The 22,211-nt window shown below is 43.5% G+C and overlaps 1 protein-coding gene and 1 pseudogene across 1 annotated transcript in view; both read right to left on the bottom strand.

Moving 5' to 3' along the window:
* The window catches only part of PPP2R5A (protein phosphatase 2 regulatory subunit B'alpha), a 156,246-nt gene extending 143,428 nt beyond the window's left edge, over positions 1-12,818 (bottom strand). The window contains exon 1 of the mRNA XM_032393007.1: positions 12,797-12,818. The gene's annotated coding sequence lies outside the window, so the exon portion shown is untranslated. The remainder of the gene's footprint in view (positions 1-12,796) is intronic.
* Positions 12,819-16,306: 3,488 nt separating this feature from the next.
* LOC116624849 lies at positions 16,307-18,626 on the bottom strand (annotated as a pseudogene).
* Between the last annotated feature and the right edge of the window lie 3,585 nt (positions 18,627-22,211).

Below are 22,211 nucleotides of genomic sequence, written 5' to 3'. Positions count from 1 at the left end.
TACACGTACTGACATTTATCCTCAAAGCAACCTGCAAGGTAGATATTGTTAATGTCTCCCATTTTACAGATGAGGAAACAAAGGCACAGACCGCATGGAGTAAATTGTTCAAGGTCGCAGAGCTAGTAAGGGGTCATGTCAGGATTTGAATCCAGGTAGTTTGACTCTAAAGCCTGTAGGGGCCTTCACCACTGTTGAGGACTAAATGAGTGTGTCCACCATCCCCAAAATTTGTATGTTGAAGCTCCAACCCCAATGTGATGGTATTTGGAGATGGGGTCTTTGAGAGGCAAAGGTTCAGATGAAGTCATGAGACCGGGGTCCCCATAATGGGATTAGCACCCTTATTAAAAGAAGACATAAGAGAATTCTGTCTCTGTTTTTCTCTGTTTGTCTCTCTCTCTTTCGTGTGCACAAAGAAGAGGTTATGTAAGCAAACAATAAGATGGAGGCTGACTACAAACCAAGAAGAGAGGCCTCAGAATGACACCTACCTTGCCAACACCTTGATCTTGGACTTGCAGCTCCAGAACTATGAGAAATGAATTTCTGTTGTATAAGGCACCAATTTATGGTATTTGTTATGGTGGCCCAAGAAGACTAAGACAACCGCTAGACTACATGCTTCTTCTGCTCGGCACAGGATTGTAGGGCATGGATGTGTAAATGTTTAGGCCATAATAAATATAATAGCATTACAATGAATACTGAAATAATATACAAGATGCCTCACTGGAGATGGTTGTTGACTGGTAAGTGTTGCTACCTCCCCTAAGTTCCCACTGAGCACAGGCATGCGGGCCTTGCCTGCCCATGGAGCTTGCTTGGACACACCACTTCTAAAGGCAAGGGGAGGGCGCCTGGGTGGCTCAGTTGGTTGGGCGACTGCCTTCGGCTCAGGTCATGATCCTGGAGTCCCGGGATCGAGTCCCGCATCGGGCTCCCTGCTCGGCAGGGAGTCTGCTTCTCCCTCTGACCCTCCCCCATCTCATGCTCTCTCTCTGTCTCATTCTCTCTCTCAAATAAATAAATAAAATTTAAAGGCAAGGGGACACTGTAGGGTGAAAAACCATACAGATATGTTCAATATCTTTAAAAAATAAACACATACTTTTAGAACACTTTTAGATTGACATAAAAAATTGCAAAGATAGTACAGAGAGTTCCTGTGTACTCCATGCTCAATTTCCCCTTTTGCTCAGGTGTTATAGTAGTATGGTACATTTGTTACAATTAATGAAACAATATTGATACATTATTATTAACTAATGTCCATTCTTCATTCAGATTTCCTTAGTTTTTACCAAATGTCCTTTCTGTATACCAGGATCTCATCTAGGATGCCACATTACATTTAGTTGTCATCCTGAGGCTCCTCTTGGTTATGACAGTTTTCTAGACTTTCCTTGTTTTTGATGACCCTGACAGTTTTGAGGCATAAGGGTCAGGTATTTTATAGAATGTTCCTCTTTTGAGATATGTCAGATACTTTTCTCATGATTAGGAGGATTACAGGTTTTTAGGAGAAGGACCACAGAGGTTAAGTACCATTTTCATCACATTATATCGAGGGTACATACTAACAACATGACTTCATCTCTGTTGATATTGACCTTGATTGCATGAGGTCATATTCGTCAGATTTCTCCGCTGTAAAGTTACTCCCTCTGCGCCTTTGCATACTCTACTCACTGGAAGGAAGTCACTACGCACAGCCCATACTGAAGGAGTAGGGAGTTATGCTTGACCTCCTTGAGAGTGGGGTGCCTACATAAATTATTTGGAATTCTTCTGCATGGGAGACTTGTCTTTTTTTTCCCCTGACTTCTTTATTCACATCTCTTGTCTTTTTCCTCTTCTTCTTCATCCTCCTTTTTCTCCTTCCTTCTCCTATTTCTCCTTCTTCTCATCCTCTTCCTCCTGACTTTATTTTTTTAGAGCAGATTTCAGATTTACAGCAAAATTGAGCAGAAAGTTACAGAGAGTTCCCATAAACCTCTTACCCCACACATGCACAGTCTCCCCACTATCAACATCCTGCAGTAGAGTGGTACATTGTCCCATCATTATCACCCAAAGTCCCTACTTTATACTGGGGTTCACTCTTGGTGTTGTACACTTTATGGGTTTTGACAAATGTATAATGACATGTATCCACCATTGCAGACCTATACAGAATATTTTCACTACCCTAAATATCCTCTTGCTCTGCCTATTTATCCTTTTCCCCCCAAACCCTGGCAACCACTAATCTTTCTACTGTCTCCATAGTTTTGCCTTTTCCAGAAGTCATATAACTGGAATCGTACAGTATGTAGTCTCTTCAAATTGGCTCCTTTCACTTAGTAATATGCATTTAAGATTTTTTCATGTCTTTTTATGGCTTGATAGTTCATTTCTTTTCACTGCTGAGTAATAGTCCGTTGTCTGATGTACCACAGTTTATTTATCTATTCACCTGCTGAAGGACATCTTGGTTATTTCCAAGTTTTGGAAATTATGAATAAAGTTGCTATGAGCATCTGTGTGCAGGTTTTTGTGTGGATATAAGTTTTCAATTCATTTGGATAAATGCCAAGGAGTGCAATGGCTGGATCATACGGTAAGAGTATATTTAGTTTTTTAAGAAACTGCCAAACTGTCTCCCAAAGTGACAAGACAATTTTTGCATTCCCACCAGCAGTGAATGAGAATTCTTGTTGCTCCAGAGCCTTGCTAGCATTTGGCATTGTCAGTGTTTTGGATTTTGGCCGTTCTAATAGGGGTATAGTGGTATCTCATTGTTGTTTAATTTATAATTCTCTAATGACATATGATGCTGAACATTTTTACATATGCTTACTTGCTATCTTCTTTAGTGAAGTGTTTGTTCACATTTTTTTGCCCATTTTAAAAATTGTGTTGTTTGTTTTCTTATTGTTGAGCTTTAAGAGTTCTTTGTATATTGTGGAAAACAGTCCTTTATCAGATGTGTCTTTTGTGAATATTTTCTTCCAGGCTGTGGCTTGTGTTATCCTCTTGACACTGTCTTTTGCAGAAGTTTTTAATTGTGATGAAATCCAGCTCATCAGTTATTTCTTTCAAAAATCGTGCCTTTGGTGTTGTATTTAAAAAGCCATTGAAATACCCAAGGTCATCCAGGTTTTCCCTTATGTTATCCTCTAGGAGTATTACAGTTTTGAGTTTTACTTTTATTTTTATAATATTTTTGTGGAAAGTATAATGTCGGTGTCTAAAGTAACTTTTTTCACATGTAGATTCACAGTTGCCCTACATAATATCTTTCTAATATATATATTTAAAGAAATGTTGTAAGAAAAATATTGGTCACATCCTAGTAACTTCTCAAGGCATGAAGACGGCTTCAGGGCAGTTTGAGAGATACTGATCTTTTAAATAAAGAGCCTCCATAGTCTGGTCCCTCCCACTGCTGCAGTCTTGGCCCTTGGAACTTTTTGTCTACATTCAGTCCTCCAGCCAGACTGAGCATCAGGCTGCCCTTTTGCACCTTGTTTCCACCAAAACTACTACTTCTAAAAACCCCGTCATCTTGGAAGTTCCAGCTTTCACATTAGAAACATCCCTGGCTGAAATAATCTCTTTTTCCTCTGAACTAAAAGGGTTCTCTACTTATATTTCTGTTTATGGTTGATTCTCGTTCTGTTTTTGTTCTACCTTCAGGAATCCATATTTTGCTTTATAACAGCCTTTTTTGATTTCTGAAGCATATTTCCTCCCTTTATCACCAACTAGGTAGGTGGGCTAAGACAGATCCATTCAGGGACAGTCCTATCCTGCCTGGGGACCAGTTAATGTGAGGATGGTCATTTGGCTTTTCCCAGGTTTGTGTATCTTAGATACAACAAAAACATTTGTGGGGCACAGGCAAAAGCACACATGGAGTCCCAAATACATATATCTAAATATTTAAGTTATGAATTGAGAGAATAAACTGTTAAGTAAAATGTTTTATTCTCCTACCTTGACAAAGATACCTTTATAATCACATGGAAGGACAATTTTAAATTCAGAATGCTTGAACTCCTTGGAGTTCTGCATCGGAGTGGGGTGGCGCAGGGAATGATGACTCCCGTCTCCCCCCTCCCCCATCCCATCTGTCCCGGCTTCTCTTCCTGTTCCTGGCTCTCTCTCAGGTACCTCATGTGCAAGCCTGTGTGTACTCCAGCCTGCAACCCAATCCCTGCAGTCAGCTGCTCCAAGGCCACCTTTCAGGTGATCTCACCCTGGCAGAGCTGTTGACCCCAGGAGGATGGGCCTGGGGAAAGTCACACACACACCCTGGAGGCAGGATCAGGCAGGGCTATTTGTGCAAAGGCTTCTGGCATCCCAACTACCTGGAACATGGTCTAAAAGGGGAGGTGGGCTCTGGGTGGCCCTGTCTCCTGGACCCTGAGGACTCCTCATCCAGTGAGGAGAGATGCAACTGGAGGAAGCATGTTTCTCAGACACCAATGTGCATGTGAAGCACCTGGGATCTTATTTAGTAGGTCTGGGCAGGGCCTGAGATTCTGCATTTCTAAAAAACTCCTAGGGTATGCCAATCCTTCCGGTACAGGACCATACTTTGAATAGGAAAGCTCTAAAGCATAGACCCAAGGCAGGGGTCCCTCTTGCCTAGGCAGACTGACACCTTTAGGGAAACAGGATGTATTGTATAATAATCTAATCATTGCCATGGATAAACTGCCAATGGAACTTAGTACGTGTTTAGGGTACACAAAAATAATGTATGCATAATAAAAATTTGAATGTAGCATCAAGCCCAAGAAGATCTCTTGGGGAGATCTTCTGTCTTAGTATGACCAGGTGTCACGACAGGTGAGTGTCATAGCTTTCAGTCCTAGTAGTTACTGTTTTCTTGACCTGCTTGCACACTGGAGCCCTTCCTGCTTGTGGCTCCCCCTGGGGCACTCACTGACCAGTTCCTGACATGCCTGTTAGGACTTTCGCTGTGCCTTCTGAGACCCTTCCTTACAAACACATTTTCTTACTCTTCCTCATCCTTTATTCTTTCTTCTCATCTGCTTCCCCACACTCTCAGAGCATTTCTTCTGGCACTTTCTCCAGCAGACTAGCCACTTTTCCAGGTCCTTTTGCCCCTTGCCCTCAGCCCTCCAGCCCATGCGGCCAAGCCCATGCTGCTGGTCCTGCAGCCGCTGCCCCCTGCTCACATGCTCCTGAGGCTCTCACCTTTCCTGACGCTGGAAAGCACCCTCCGTGAGGCCTGCCTTCTGTGATGTGGCGGCATCTTCGGCCAGTTCCATGCAGCAAGAGAAGCTATTTATGCCTTTCGGAAATCTCATCATCGGGGCAGGAAGTGACCAACTTCCTGGCAAAGAATTCCCAAGAACATCTTCCCAGAGGGGAAAAAAGAGAAAACATATCTCTGACGTACATAGATGGTTTCCTTACTTGTAACTGGCTCTGCCCCAGCGCAGTGATATGGCTCAAGGCTGAAGCGCCTGCTGGTGACAGAAGCCCACCCCGTGTGACCTGTTCAGCCTCGGGGCCTTGGATGTGGCAGGCGTGTAGCCTTGCCTGAATCAAGCTGACCTTCCTGGGGCTGGAACCCTGCTTCCTCTTCACTCTCTCTGCCCCTCTTGATCTTTTCATGGGGCGCTGCCAATGTTGGTTAATGCCTAAAATTAATTTTTTGCTACAGCTGAGGATTCAGCCTACGTCAGAATGCTGAGTCAGGCAGATCATGGACAGGGTACGGAGAGGGATGCGAACTTTCTTTTAGAAAGAGCAACGGCGTCACATGGAGCCAGAAACTACCCTCCCACCCTTCTCCAAGAAAACCCATGAAAAACCAAAAACCAGAACAATCTACGGTGTTGACTGGAACATATGAAAACTTCATTTTGGGATAATGTAAGAGATGGCAATAAACAGGCTCTTTTCAAACGGTGACATGATGATGTAAAGGGACCAAAGGGCCAAGAATGAGTGCTCTGTCCATGATTGTTGGAGAAGCTGTGAGGGCTTGTTATACTCTAGCAATGACCGAAGGTAAAATCATTGCTGACTTTAGTGTCATATTGAGTCTTACTAATAATTTTTTCCCAAATATTTCCCTCCAAATGCTAATAGTCAAAGACATGCCTCCAGCTGAAAAAAGACTAAGAGCCACCACACCACTACCATAAAGACTCAACAGGACCAGCCCCAAGGGCAAATTGAAACAGGAGTGCTGGTCTTCAGGGTATAATTTCCTCTTCCTGCTGCAACCTTCTTGCCCACAATTACTGGCTTCCTGGCAACATAGCAAAGTTACTGGTCAAAAAGTTCTTTCTCCTAGGGTTTGTAGTTCCAAGGTATAGTCTAATCAATCTAATTAACTAATCCACACTAACATGCAAATGACTTGGGCCCTCCCCTCCATTCACTATACACTTTCATGGTGGTCTCAGAAGACCCTACCCCTCTAGTGCCTGTGAAGGTAGAAGACTGACACATGAGGAAACCTTGTTGGAGCAGATCCTTCTTCACAGGTGTGGTTTGGGACCTTCTTGGTCTATCCTGGCACACTGGCTATTCTCTCTATACAAGCGGCTCACTGCAGCTACTGGCCTGATGGACGCGCTGATTGACAGACTTCTGAAAGACAAATGAAGGTCCAAGGTTGTTTTTTTTAGTGGTGTCTTTTAGGATGGTGTTCAGGAAGGTTGTCTTAGAGGGGTGTCTGGTATAGCCATGATTCACACCATAACTCCCCTTTCCACTTGAGAGCCTGAAGTGTGGCCCTCGCTGAACCAAGTGGCTTTCCTGCCCCCAAATCAGGAGGTTGGGAGATGCATTAGTCACCTGTGTTGGTTAAAAATTTCAATCTATTGTTTTCTACATGTCCCGTTTGTTCTTTGTTTCTTTGTCTTCTTTTGGATTGATTTTTTTTTTTTTTATGATTCCATTTTATTTCCACTATTGGATTATTAGCTATAGCTCTTAAAATTTTTTTTCTGGTGGTTGTTCTCTATGGTTTACAACATACTTCTTATCACAGTCTACCTTCCAATAATTTTATAATTTTATATCACTTCACGTATAGTGAAAGCAACTTACAACAGTTTATTTCTATTTCTTCCCTCCTATCTTTTGTGCTGTTGTTATACATTTCACTCCAACATAGGCTATAAACCCCAAGATATATTGTAATTATTTTTACATGAATCAATTATCTTTTAAGGAAATTTAAAAGCAGGATAATTTTCTTTTATAGTTGTCCTACTATTTGACATTTCTGGTGCCCTTATTCCTTTGTGTAGACCAAATTTCCATCACCTTCCACCTGAAGAACTCCCTTTAACATATCTTCTGGCAACAAATTCTTTTGGCTTTTCTTTGTCTGAAAGAGCATTTATTTTTGCTTTTGTTTCTGAAAAGATATTTTCATCAGGTATAGAATTCTAGGTTGATAGTTTTTATTTTCAACATCATAAAGAGGCTCTGCTGTCTCTAACTTGCAAAGTTTCTGACAAGAAGAGTGTTATCATTCTTGTCTTTTGCTCCTCTGTACATTCTTTTTTCCTCTGACTACTTTTAAGATTTTAATTTTTAACACTACCTTTTAGCAATTTGTATGGTGTGTCTTCATACAGTTTCCTTTATGTTTATTCTGCTTGGAATTTATTGAGCTGCTTGTATCTAGGAGTTTATAGTTTTCAACAACTTGGGGAAAATTTCAGCTATTATTTCTTCAAAACCTTTTTCTATTCCCCCTCCTCTCCTGGAACTCAAATCACAGGTATGTTATACCACTTGATACTGATTCACACGTAACTGAAGCTCTTTTTTTCCCCAGTCTTTTTTTTTTTTTCCTTTGGACTGTTTTATTGCTATGTCCTTAATTCATTGATCTTTTATATTATCTGATTTGTTTTTAATCTCAGTCAGTATATTTTTCATTTAGGTATTGCATCTTCCATCTCTAGAAATTTTATTTAGTCCTTTTTGCGTCTTCCATTTTTCCCTTCATTGTGTTTATGTTTCCCTCTATTTTCCTCAGCACGTGGAGCATGTTTAAAATAGCTGTGTTAATGTTCTTGTCTGCTAACTCCCTCATCTCTGTCATTTCTGGGTCTGTTTCTACTAATTGATTTTTCTCCTGGTTGTGGATAGTATTTTCCTACTTTGATGCATGTGTGGCAAGTTTTGCTTGGTTGTGGGACCTGGTGAATTGTACATTGTTGGGTACCAGGTTTGGTTGTAATTCTTGAAGTGGGGTGCTACTGGTTTCTGGCATGAAGTTAAGTAACTTAGAGTCAGTTTGATTCCTGCAAGGCTTGCTTTCAGCTTTGTTAGGGTGGATCCTGAGCAACTGTGAGTTTAGAGCTAATTTAGCACCACCGCTATGACAATGCCCTCCTGAGGACTCTCCCTGAGGCTGTGTGTATTATGAGGTCTTTCCACTCTGGCTAAGGGGAACAGAATTCTGTGGGCTCCAGGAATTTGGGGGAACTCTTGCTTTCCATTGTTGTGCCCCCACTCTCTAGCCACCCCTCCCACCAGCCTCCTGTGGGATTCTCTCACACATGCACAATTCAGTATTCAGCCAAACACTTGCTCTACATTCCTTCAGAACTCTCTCTCTGGGTACCTCTGTCCTCTCTGATATGCTGCCTCTCAAACTCTAGCCATCTTGGCTTCCCTGAAGTCCAATCTCTCAATTTAGTGAGACCATCAGGCTGCCTGGGTTCTGTCTCCCCACTCTGCAGCCTGGAAACTGTCTCCAGCTAGTCAGCTAAAGCAATCGTGGACTGACCTTGTTTTTTTGTTTTTCCCTTCTCTAAGGGACCACAGTTACGTGCTGACTATCATCCAAGGCCTGAAACCATTGTGTCATAGTTTGTCCAGATTTTTAGCTGTTTAAGTTAAGAAAGTAAATTCTTGGAGTCCCTGTTACTCCATTATGGCCAGAAGCAGAAGTTCTCTCCATGTGGATATAATGATATGACATTTTACATCATGATGTTTTCACTTAACAGTAGATGTTGGTCATTTTTCCATTTTATTGTATAATTTTGGTAAGCATTGTTTTAAACTGTGTATACGTTCATTTACTTATCAAACAGCTATTGGTTGAGTAACTCCTATGCTCCAGGCTCTGAATAAGGCAATGAACCAAACAGGCAAGATTGCCACTTTCACAGAGGTTTCGCTCTAGTGGAGGGAAGACAGGTAAAAGATAAGAAATAAATGAGCAAACCACGGAGTGATAAGAGCTATAAAACAGGGCAATGTGTTAAAGAGTGACAAGGACGGCTATTGAAGATGGATGTTTAAGGAAGTCCTCTCTGAGATATGGAACCTAAGCCCTGACTGATTTAGGAGCAGTCCTGCACAGAGTGTGCCAGGCAGAGGGAACGTAGGTGCAGGAGCCTTGGGAAAGTAGCAAGCCCAGCATCCTGGAGGAACAGAGAGGAGACCAGTTTGGTGAGAGTATAGTGAGCAAGGGGGAAGAGTCGTACCAGATAAAATCAGGGAGAGAGATAGGAGCCAAGGCTTTGTGGGGCAAAGAATACCATGCAAGTGTGTAATTTATTTACTTAATTATACCATTATATAATGAACTTACTTATTCCTGTCCTGTTGAAACTTAGGTTTTTGGGTTTTTGTTTGTTTGTTTGTTTGTTTTGCATTTTGAAATGTTTTATCATAAATGACACTGCAGCAAACATCTTTGTTTTCTCTTTTTTCTTTCTATAGTTAGAATTCTTTCAATATGGCAGAATTCCAGGACTGGAATTAAAGAGTCAGAGGGTATGTAGTGGAGGCTGTTGGTACCTCTGGGATCCCTTTTACAGTCAGAGGAGTCCTTCCTCCAGCCCCTGTAGGTGTTGCCAACAACTCACACATTGACCCGCTGGAGCCGCCTCCCCGCGTGTTTGGGAATGACACCCCTCCACAGCCTACCGGCCAGTGACTCACTCCTGTGGGAATACAAAAGCACCCACCTCCTTGCCTCAGTGCAGGACAAACTGTGGTATCATTTATACTCTGGAGCTCCCAGAAGGACCAGTCTGAGGCTACATTTCTCCTGAAACCACACTCCTGCTTCTTCCCCTTCCCTATCCTGCTCCCCTCCCTCCTCTCATGACTCTTCTAGAGCATTCTCCCCCAAAGTCACCTGCACAAGAATCTGCACATTAGGCTTTCCTCCTAGGGAACTCAACCTACAACAGGATATGAACCTTCTGAAAATTTCTGACTTACTAAATCTTAATTAAGAATTCTATTTGTAGAGGGGCGCCTGGCTGGCTCAGTCAGAAGAGCATGTGACTCTTGATCTCGGGATCATAGGTTCGAGCCCCACAATGGGTGTAGAGATTACTAATACAAATAAATAAACTTAAAAAAAAGAAAAGAATTCTATTTGTAGAAACACTATGTTCACTGAAGGAAATATGACATTTGCCGTCCCTATGAAGGGTAGGAAGGAGGTGGGGGGTAAGTGATTGAAGGATACCAAAAGGTCCTGAGATGAAGGACTAATTGTTGCTGATGACCACATGTAGAAGGAGGATTAAGATTCCATCAGCTTCAGACAGGTAAGGAACACAAGTCTGTGAAGATTTAGGAATAGCCAGACTCAACCTAAATGAGATTAGCCCGTTTGACAATGTCCAGGTGAACTTATTGCCCCTGTTCTCAGCCACAATGAGAGCCTGCCCATTACCTCGCTGGTCCCAGAGCACATATTTTATTTTCCTCTGAAGAGTCTGCCATTTGATCCCAGAGGCCCTGTGGCTTTAAGATAAGATGACAAGAGAACAGAAACACTAAAGCCAGGGCTGGGAGCCATGGTCAGAAGAAAGATAGGGACCAAGATGAGAGATGGGAATGAGAGTTCAGACCAGGGAAGGAAAAGTCAGGGCATCCTGACCCTTCGGTCATGATCCTTTTTTCTCTCTCCTCTGTGGGAAAAGACAACAGTCCGTGGGAAAGCTTAAGATCAGCAGTGGCTATCACTTCCCTAACCCCCTCCCCACCCCCTGCTCCTCTTGCCCACCCCCATGTCCCTACCACCTCCCCATCCTTTGAAGAAAGGATCTTGGACAAAGGACCCCACGCAGAGTGTTTAGAAGTACCCTCTTATTGAGAGTCTGGGCAGATTCCAACCTGGCTTCCAAAGTAGATGGTAATTCTACTGCCAAGCATTTCTGAAGAGGCCGAGATCTAGAATCATTAACAAATTCATCCAAATGTCAGGAAACTGAGAAAAGACCACGTACAGGAAGGCTGGATTCTTGTGCTATCTCTACCTACATCAGAGTGAGAACAGCGGTGATTAAGGACAGTAGTCCCCCCTTATCCATGGTTTTGCTCTTTGCAGTTTCAGTCACCCCTTGCCAACTGTGGTCCCAGAGCAGATGACCCTCCTTCTGACGTATCATCAGAAGGTTGGTAGTAGCCTAATCGCAACGTCTGTGTCATTCCCCTCACTTCATCTCATCACAGAGGCATTCTTTCATTTCACATCATCACAAGAAGGGTGAGCACAACACAATGAGAGATTCTGAGAGGAAGATCACATCCATAGAACTTTCATTACGATGTATTGTTATAATTGTTCTGTTTTATTATTAGTTATTGTTGTTCATCTCTTTCCGTGCCTAATTTATAAAATTCATTATAGGTAGGTATGTGTAGAGAAGAAACACAGTACATATAGGGTTTGGTACTATCTGTGGTTGCAGGCATCCACTGGGGGACTTGGAACAAATCCCTGTGAATAAGGGAGGACTGTGAAACATACCTGAATATGCCCCTTATTGCTGAACACAGAATCCAAACTCTAACGTGGCACGTCCCTTGAGTTGCCCAGGTCCATGGAGCAAGTCAGAGGTATGGTAATAACTGAAATTTGCACAGGACTTTACAGCTTCCAGAATACTTTCATAACCATTGTTATTTAGCTGCCTCTCATCTGTAAGCTCAAACTCTGATTATTGTTGTTGCTTTCATTTCTTTAGATGAGCACATGGAGGGTCAGAGCAGTTAATAACTTGCCTAAGATCCTGTTACCGACAAGAGGCAACCCTTTTCTTCTGAGTCTGAACCTTGTATAGTTCCCACTCTATCTGCCTGCCTTGTCCCCCTCTCTGCTCACTGAAGTCTTTTTGTGTCCTGGTGTTCAGGGCTAGGAGTTCTGATATCCTAGAAAAGGCATTAGGGAGTTGGCCATCCATGAGCTCCAGAGCCTGCTCTCTCTCTCGAGGGTATCTTCCCATACTTATTGGACGAGGAACATTCTAGCCTACCCTTTTATTTTGGGGTACAGCTCCCAACTTCCTGGACATAAGAAACACTTCTTTCCCTCCCTGATTTGCTCCTCTGCGGCTCCCAAGATGGCAGGCCTCTCTACTCTGACAGGAACATGGGAACAAGGCAAGACATGTGAACATACTTCTGGGAGCAAAAACAGTGAGCCCACATAACAGTCTCGGTAGGAAGTGAGTGGGGGGTTCCACTGGCCATGGTGAATGTTGAGCACATTGTTTCATAACCCTGCCCCACTGGTTCCCCCTTCCCCTGCACCTCCAGAGCTGCCTATCTAATCTGGGAGGATGGAATGCCATTTCTTCCTCTCATTACCCTAAATGAAGTATCATTAGGAAGGTAAATGCTCTGCCTAAAACAAATAAATCACCTAACACACTCCAGAGAGAGATGTAAATTATTTAAATTTCTAGATAATCCGTCTCTTTGGATTAACCACACCACTGTCAATTTCCCTAGCAGGAATAATTGAGAAGTAACAAAAAAACGGACTCACCTGACGCCCAGAGCCTTAGGGCTCATGCTGACTTGCAGACCGGCTGTGAAACTGCCATGGAAGGAAGTGACAGCATTTGGGAGAATTTGTCATCCCGAGGAACATGGTGGTAGTATTTTCAGCATTTGCAAGCTCTGAGTCATAGCAAAGCATGCTGTGGTAGGGATAGACCCAGCTTTGGATTGGACGGCTTCCCAAGGCAGAGTCAACCAACAGGCCCGGGAAGCTTGTTAATCTTCTTCGGGGCGTCGGTACCATAGCCAACCCAAGCCATCAGTGAGCACCAATGCACTGCTGAGATTCCCAGGCTGGGACGTGTGGGGGCAAGACTTGCCCAGAAAAAGATATAGTAGAGTCTCTAGACGGGAGGCCCACTCCCCTGCTCCCAGGAAGAAAGGCAGCATAGTCCGGGGAGGGCGGGGGGAGGGTGGTGATGGTGGCAGAGGAGTGGGGGCCGGAGGAGGATGAGTGGCTCATACCCCCTCAAAGGAGTCGTGTCTGCCATTCCTTGGCACCGCAAAAGCAGGTCACCAGCCATGCCCACGCCTGCAGTTCTGTTGGCTAACCTGAGATGGAGCTCGATGAACAGGTGTGCCCGATGTGGGCCTTCACTGTGCTTTCCTCTAATGAAGTGCCATCTGGAGGGGTGCCAACCTGAACCTAGGGTGCCTATCCAAGATGGTAGCTCGTCCAGAGACTCCTCCGCATAGAACCAGTGGTGGGTCCAGGACACACAAGCCACATGGCCCATGCCTCAGTACTGCCTTTGGTAAACAGGACCATCCCAGGAGCTCCCCCTAAGCCCAAGCTCTGCAGGCGTGCCTGGACAACACACACAACACAGACCCGGCATCAAGGCCCAGAGGCAGTGCCTTGACCCTGTCTGTGGCACTGATGATAGAAGCTGAGAAATGAAAAATAATTTTGAAAGTTAAGATCACATGCACCAACTTTTAGTAAACACACTTTTATTTTTCTTCTCACTTTTCAATATTATTTGTGGGTTCTTGTATGAGAATGTGTCCCTCGCAGCTTAGTGTGTCAAACAAGAAAGAGGAATCCAAAGTCCCAGATTCCAGCTCCAGTGCTTATTAACCAAGAGAGACCTTGGGCAAATCCTCTCATCTTGTTGAGCCTTAATGATCTCACCTGCGAAAAAAGGAAGCTAGTGTCTCTCTCACAGGGTTGTGGTTAGGATCCAATAAAATAAGGAATGTAAAGGCCCTTAATGAACTGGGGGCCAAAGGGATACACATGGAAGCTAGCTTTTGCACATCAAATGTCCATTGATCATCTGCTTGAAGCGTCTGTAATTATTGGGTTGACTTCCTGTACTATCTAACATCTGAGCCTATTCCTTCTTCTCTGCTCCTCAATCCCTACCCCAGTCTCCCTCCTCCATCAGGTCAAAAGAACTGAGACACTGTTGACCCCATTGTGCCTGTGGCAGGTCAGATAGTCCTGAATGGTCATTACGGACTCCTGGGGACAGAAGTGATGATCCCAACTTGCTGGTGTGAGTGGGATAGTCTTTTCTCCTTGCCTTGCAAACCCTCTCAAGACTTAGGTTGTTCCAGCCTTTTCTTCAACAGGGGTCAAGAGAAAAAAGAAAAGAAAAAGAAAACAAAAGACAAAAGAAAGGGGGACACGGGGGCACAGGGTATGGGATGCTAACTGTCATGGCCTCTGAGTTGCCCCACCTACAAACTGTCCATGAAACCTTTGAATATGACAAGTGAAGTCTCTCAAGTCCCCTTTCTCTGTTTTGTTCATCTTGCACTCCCCTCTCAAACATTACCAAAGTTATAGAGGACGAGGCTATAGCTACATGTCATGAAAACCAAGAGTGGGTGCAATTCCTGGCCATTCTGTGTGAATGTGACTTTATGGTCACTTGCTCATCTTGCTTTTAGCATAAACTACCTTGTCCTACCAGTTTTCTTTCATTCAAAAATAAAACCATTTTTCTAACTATAAAATAATACGTACAGAAAACATGTAAAGGAAATCATAAAGAAGAAAAAAAGACTATAATTCCACCACTGCTAACATCTTGGGCATATCTCCTTTCGTAACCACAAAATGTGGGTGATGACACGTATATAGTTTTGTGTGCTTTTTCACTTAATGTTAGACCATGAGAAATTTCCCGTCATGCTGAAATTCTGAGAAAAACATGGATTTTAATGGCTGTAGAATGTCTACACGTACAGATGAATCATAAGTTACTTAACGGATTCTCTATTGTTCAACATTTAGACTGTTTTTATTTTTTTCCATTAAAAATAACACAGCTATTAATATCCTTGTACATAAGTGTCCATGCCTCTGATTATTTCCTTAACATAAATTGCTAGAAATAGAACCAGTGGGTCAAAAGAGGAGGAATATTTTTGAAAGTCTTGATGTATGGTGCCAAATTGCCCTCCAGAAAATATGTACCGATTTGCCCTTCCATGAAGAGTGTGCGATAATACTTATTTCACCACACCACCGCCACAGCTGCATATTATCTCTGTGTGATTTTTATTTTTATTTATTTATTTATTTATTTATTTATTTATTTATTTATTATCTCTGTTTTCATCTTTGCTCTGTTTTTAAGATTTTTGTTTATTTATTTGAGAGGGAGAGAGAGAAAAATGTGTGAGCTAGAGCGCAAAAGCAGGTGGAGGGAGAAGCTGGCTCCCCGCTGAGCGGGGAGCCCGACACGGGGCTCGATCCCAGGACCCTGGGATCATGACCTGAGCCAAAGGCAGACGCTTAACCGACTGAGCCACCCAGGTGCCCCTTATCTTTGCTCTTTTAATAAGTGAAATGTGGACATTTAATTTTTCTGTCATTAATTCACTCAGGTAACAAGCATTACTGGGCATCCATGATATATCAAGCACTGTACTCAATGCTGAAGAAATTAGCTCACAGTCTAGAAGAAGTGGGGTATGGGAGCATACAGGATGTTCTGAGAACATTAAGGAGAGACCTGAAGCCCAGATGGGAGGAATCAAGGAGGGCTTCCTGAAGGAGGTAGTGGCTGACAGGAGTTAGCCATAAATAACGTGGCTGAGGGGTTGGGTGTTTCAGGGGCAGAGAGCTACATCTGCCAAGTTACAGTAGACAAAGAAAGTATGGTGCTTGGAAGAGTTTACTACTGGTTTAGCATATTCAGAACTTAGAGAGGGACAGAGAAAATGCAGGAGGTGAGGCCAGAGAGTTGGCAGGGGCCATAGCAGGTACAGTGGGAATGAAGGTGACCAGTTGCAGGCTTCACCAGTCAGTGTGTGGAGGGGCAACCCCACCAGCATCAATATCCCACTCTCCCAAGCTCGGCATCCCACCAGCTTGTCTAAAGGAAGTCAAGATTGTGGCGGAAAATCAAAGTTATTTTCAGGGTCTTTTCCACCAAGTACTTAGGGGACACACTAGGGAGTACTTCCATGTTACGATGAAATAGTCTGGGTTATGACTTGTCCGTGGCTAGCCAAGCTGCAATTCTGTAGTCCCAGGCCTTCATGCTTCGATGAGGGTGCCAACATAAAGGCTGGAAGATTCGGCCTATCAGTGGCACAAATACCGGGCAGTCTGTTGAGCTTTATAGTGTTGACATTGGAGCATCACTGCTGCATGTAAAGACCAGAGATTATTGCCACTGCTCTAGAAAATGCTCTGGGGAAATGCTCTTATTGGGTCCAGGTCAAATAAGGTTCCACAGCGAGGCTTCTTGACTATACTGTAACAGCTTTTGAAACTTCCCCAGAAGCCCCCTTCCTTCCAGGAGCCGCACGTGCTGTCAAAGTGGCTAGAGAGACAAGTTCCAGTGTTAGCTTCCGCCATGAACCCGGAATACCATTCGGCTTGGGCACTCTGGCCCCAGTGCTGGATTTGATTCAAGGGGCCAGAAGCCTTCTTCTCTCTGATGACTTAATTCTTGACAACCCCCCCCCCACCTCCCCACCTTCGCTGCTTATAATCTTGCCTCCCTCAGGCACCAGCCCCTCCCTGCCCCAGTCCATTGGATGACTGAAATCCAGCCAGGACAAGCGTCAGACCCTTTCTCATAGGCTGGACTGTTCAACCTCTGTGTGAATCAGTGGATGCAGATAGATACATGGTGAGAAGGGAGGTGCCTAACTGTTCTTATCAAAGGCATCTAAATACCATCTCCTGCTCAGGCAGCACACCTGGCTTTATTAAGCCACTTAGATTTTATTCTGTACACAAAGAAGATCCAATAAAATTTTTATATGGTATATTAGTATACAAATTGCACTATACTAATTAATGATTAATATCCATAATATACAAAGAGCTCTTAGAAATGGATTAGAAAAGACAAACCTGGGTAAATAACATGAATATACAATTCATAGAAGAGAAAATCCCAATGTCCAATAAGTACATCTAAAAAAGCTAATTAAAATTAAAGTAGTAAAGTAATATCGCTTTATACCCTTTGGATTGGTAAAAATTAGGAACAGTGATGACACCTACTACGGGTGAAAATGGAGAGGAAACAGATACTCATAACACTGTTGGATGAAATGTGAATTGCTACAAACTTTTTGGCAATCGGGGAAAGACTATAAAATTTTAATACATACGTCCTTCAACCTAGCAGTCCATTGCTAGGAATCCAGCTTGTAGAAATAAATCATGGTACAAAGGATACATGTACAAAGGTGTTTATTTCTGTATTGTTTATGGTTGGCAAAACACTGAATACAAAATGAATGCCCATCTTCAGGAGAATGATTGAATAAATTATAGTGTGCACCTACCATGAGGAGTAATGTAGCCATTTAAAAAGTATAGGCTAGATCTATACTAAATGACTTGGAGGGATTTCCATGAGGTGTGATTAAGTAGAAGAGCTCTGTGCAACAGTGTATGTGTCCCCTGATCCAATTTGGCTGCTAATAGCAAAACAAGAACCCTAAAATCTTTTGTGTGTTAGCGTGCACGCGTGCATGCGTGCGTGCGTGTGTGTGTGTGTGTGTGTGTGTATGTGCCTTTTTTCCTGCCCCATCTTGCAGAGAGGAGTGGCCAATGAGATATAATGGGAGCTTTGGACTGAGTGTTTGGTGAAATTCTTTTTTGCTCTTGGTCTTCTCCTTTTTCTTCCTTCCTTCCTTCCTTCCTCCCTCCCTCCCTTCCTCTTCTTTTTCTTTCTTTCTTTCTTTCTTTCTTTCTTTCTTTCTTTCTTTCTTTCTTTCTTTCTTTCTTTCTTTCTTTCTTCTTTCTCTTCCTCCACCCCTCCTTCCCTTTCTTCCTTCTTTCCTTCTTTCCTTTTCTTTTTCTGCCTACACATTTATTCAACACACAACAATCTCTCCTCCAGCTTGATGAAGGTGGCTGACCACGTCCACGACCAAACCCGCCTCTAAACTGGCCTTCAGTTGCTGATGTAGGCTTGGCCTCAGCGAGCTTGTCGGAGCAGGGAGCCCAGCACTTGGTCCGTCCGTGTCCCTGTCACTTGCCCTGCGGTGAGTCTGGCAGGTGGCTCTCCCTCCAGACCTTTGCGCCATGGCCTGTCCCAGGACGCTGCGGGGCAGAGCGGCAGGCACACTCTCAACAGGCAGGTGGAGGCAGGCGTGGGGACACTGGCCACCCTGGCTGGTAAGGGGCTGGTAGAAATGTCCCCCAGCAGACCTTTCCTTTACGTAGCTTCATGATTTGAAGGGCTGCATGGCCTTCACGATGTGAAGATGGGGCACGTTCTTTTCTACCTGCTCTCATCTGCCAGGCATGTGGACGTCCTTCTTGGCCACCGTCCCTCCTCCTTGAAAAGGAGTTCATAAATGGCAATAGGGTTCTTCTCGGGCATCAACATCCCAGCGGCTTCTATGTCCACAGCTGGGGCCAGGGCTGGAAAGCAGCCTTCCCCTTTTCTTATCTGAAATGAGGATATGATAGCTGGCGCTTTTACAGCCGTTTTATGGCCTTGAAGTTATGACAGTGTGAAAGATTGCAAGGCAGATAGTTGGAAGGAACCTGGCTCCCTGGCCACTGTATGGGGCCCTGGACTTCGTACTTGTGAGAATAAACTGTCAAGGGAGCTGAGTCACTGTCAGGAGGAGCCAAACACAATATATGATGATGTGAGCATGAAGAAAAGGTCGGAAAATATACATGTCGAGTTCTTAGCATTGATTCACTGTGGTGGGGTTGGGGTGCAGGAGGAGAGAGAGCAGAGAAGGTATGGAAAAAAGTATTTCTTTTTTTAAAGTGCCCTCTACTCAAAACAAAACAGCACTATGATATTATTGTACAATTAGATGGTCACTCTTTCTGGGTCCTCTTTGTTCCTACTTGAAATTATTCTTCCCTCAAGGCCATCCTGTGGCATCTGAATCCCAGAAAGGGACAAGGTTCAGACTTTTCTCATATGATTGAACAACATTCAAAGGTTGACAGAGGAATAGAAATGACTCAGGGCAGTGGGATTTCAGGTGATCATTTCTTTCTTCCTTATCTTTGTAGGATTGTCTTATTTTTATATTAATATTGCAGTATTTATATAATCAGGAAAAAACAGCAAAGCTGTTTTTATTGAGAAACAACAAAGGTTGCAGGCAAGGTCACCTGGGAGGGCATTTTAATAATCCAGGTAAGAAATGATGACGGGCTAAATACAAGTAATGGCAGTGGAGATGGAGAGATGTGGAAGGTGGGTAGAATCAACAGGACACAGTGATTAACAGGAAGAGGATGAGAAAGCAAGGTTTCTAGCTTCAAAGTAGATGGAGAGGTACGCCATTTCCTGGGATGAGGAACACAAGAGGAAAAGCAACCGTTGAGTGAAGGACATGTAGCATCTTGATGCCTGGGCTCCCCCCTGAATCAGAATCTCCAGGCACGTGTGACAAGGGATTCTGAGGCACCCCCAAGGCTGAGAGACAATGGTGAAGACCCCAACACGGGGCTGAGGACCAGAGGACCAGGAAGTCTGAGACTAAGAAAACATGGTCAGAGAAGGAGGAGGAAAGCAAAGGAGAATATGTCCCAGAAATCAACAGAGAAGGTTTCTGACACTGAGCATTGTGCTTGGAGCATAATTGGTGCTCAGTAAATACTTACTGACTAAATGACAGAAGGAAGGAAGGGATAATGGTGTCAAATATTGCCAGAGAGTCAAGAAAGAGAAGGGTTCTAAAGCGTCCATTGGATTTGGCATTGAAGAGGTTACCTTTAACACTTGTGGGGTCAGTTTGTGTTGTTGAGGTGAGGACTGGGAGCAAAAGTGTGGTGGGTTGATGACCAAATGGAAACTGACCAGCTATTATATAACAATCTTGGTTATGCTTTAGAAATCACATTTCTAAAACATTTTGTGATATTGAAAAATGCTCCCTCTATGTATAATGTGATTCTGATTGGGGTGAAAAGTAGAAGCATAAGGAGCCAGACTGGCTAGGATTGAGTCTAGAATGTGCCACTGACTCGATGCACGACGGTGGGTAAGTCTCTCACCGGATCCTGGTGAGCCTGGCCCACAGAAAGCACTCAGTAAAACGTCATCTATTAAGTGTGAGACATAGATCTATACACATGGAAACCCACAAAGAAGTGGCAACATTACAAAGGTTCTTTTCAGTATAGTTTGTGCAAATATTCTATAATGATCATACACTACCTTTATAATTAGAGAAACATGTAAGATGATGTTTAACAACAAAAACAACAAGTTTTGCTGTTCAAGAAAAGATAAAGAAAGGGCAATAGCTAAAGTATATAATATTGATATTTCATGTGCTCCTGATGGGACATTTACCTATTCACGACTTTTGAAAAGGCCTGGAAGGGGTTGAAGGTGATAAATGTGGCAACAGTGTTTCTTCAGTGGGGAGACGGGAAAGGAGCCTGAGTATAGTTTGAAGAATTAACCTTGGACACGTTATGTCTTCCTGCGATTAGGAAGGGAAGGTGTTGTGAGTAGGTATGAATACAGTAATTTGGGGATGCCTGGTTGGCTCAGCCAGTAGAGCATGCAACTCTTTTTTTTTTTTTAAGACTTTATTTATTTATTTTTTATCTTAGAGAGATAGCGAGAGAGCGAGCAGGGGGAGGGGCAGAGGGAGAGAGAGAATCTCAAGCAGACTCGGTGCCGAGCACAGAGCCCAACGTGGGTCCTCAGTCCCAGGACCATGAGATCACAACCCAAGCTGAAACTAAGAATCAGATGCTTAACTGACTGAGCCACATAGAACATGCAACTCTTAATCTCAGGGTCATGAGTTTGAGCCCCATGTTGGGTGTAGAGATCACTTAAAATAGATAAATAAATAAAAATTTTTAAAAAATGCAACAGCTTGTAGGTGCAGAGACAGTAGATCGAGGAAGTTCATCACTGATTACCTTGATGTCTATTACTGAAGCCAGCTAGGCTGTCTTCTGAGAGGGGAGATTTTGACAAGCCACCATAGGGAATGAAGAAGGAAACTGACAACCCAGATACTGGCAAGTGGCACCAAGCACCCGGCTTTGGATGGAGACGTGACTCTGCCAAAGCCCTGACGTATGTCACCTCCAGGGGGGCAGGTGTATCCAGTGTTCTGTCGTACAGTTCTGGTGTGTTTGTGCCTTGCTCTGGATCTGTGATTTAGTTGCTTCCCATGTGAATTCTATTCATTCTCCTTCTTATTTACAGACATCCTACTCAGTCTGCAAGGCCCAGCTCATTTACTCATTTATTCAGGTATTAACTGATCCAATTTCCAGTTGATCTCTCAGAACCTCATCCCTTCTGGGTTCAGAAACTTGCAAAAGCTCCATCTATGCCTTTTCTCTTTGATACCTGTGCTATCTGATCATGAAAGAGTCATTTCAGGACAGGAGCTTGCCTTGAAGTCTGACTTCCTGATGACTTTTGATTGGGGGCCAGTATTATATTCAGTCTGTGTATGAGTATACATGTGCTTCCTCTAGTTCTGCTATTAGGGATTTAATTTACTGGAGGGGAAGCACCTGTAACCCGTTTAGAAAAATGTTTAATGGCAATTCTCCCGGATGTGACCCACTTGACAGTAAAAGTTCCAGTGGAATCACTGTAGCCCAGTTCGTGTGTAGATATAATCAGACATTTGGCTAGCTAGTTGGAAATGACTGGGTTCTCCAGAGAACTTAATCTCCACCATACCTATTCTCTGATTGTTATCAGGATCTCCAGTGCTTCCACCCCTCCATTTCTACCAATGCAACACACCTCCTAACACATTTTTCTTCCACATCCTGCGTTAAACCTATGGCATACGATGTTCTTAACATCCAAGGTCCCTAACTTTCCCAATTCGTCTTTACAGGTCACCAGTCTTGAATCAATCCAACCATCTCTTTTGCTTCTATGTTAGGGCTACTGAGCCCTTCATCAGGGCCTAGGTTTTTGCCCCAACGTGGCCAGCAGGGATTAGAGGGGCCC

The sequence above is a fragment of the Phoca vitulina genome, unplaced genomic scaffold, assembly GCF_004348235.1.
Source record: "Phoca vitulina isolate PV1807 unplaced genomic scaffold, GSC_HSeal_1.0 scaffold71, whole genome shotgun sequence".
NCBI lineage: Eukaryota > Metazoa > Chordata > Mammalia > Carnivora > Phocidae > Phoca > Phoca vitulina.
The sequence above is the reverse complement of the archived record's forward strand: the minus strand, read 5'-3'. Positions and strand labels throughout refer to the sequence as shown.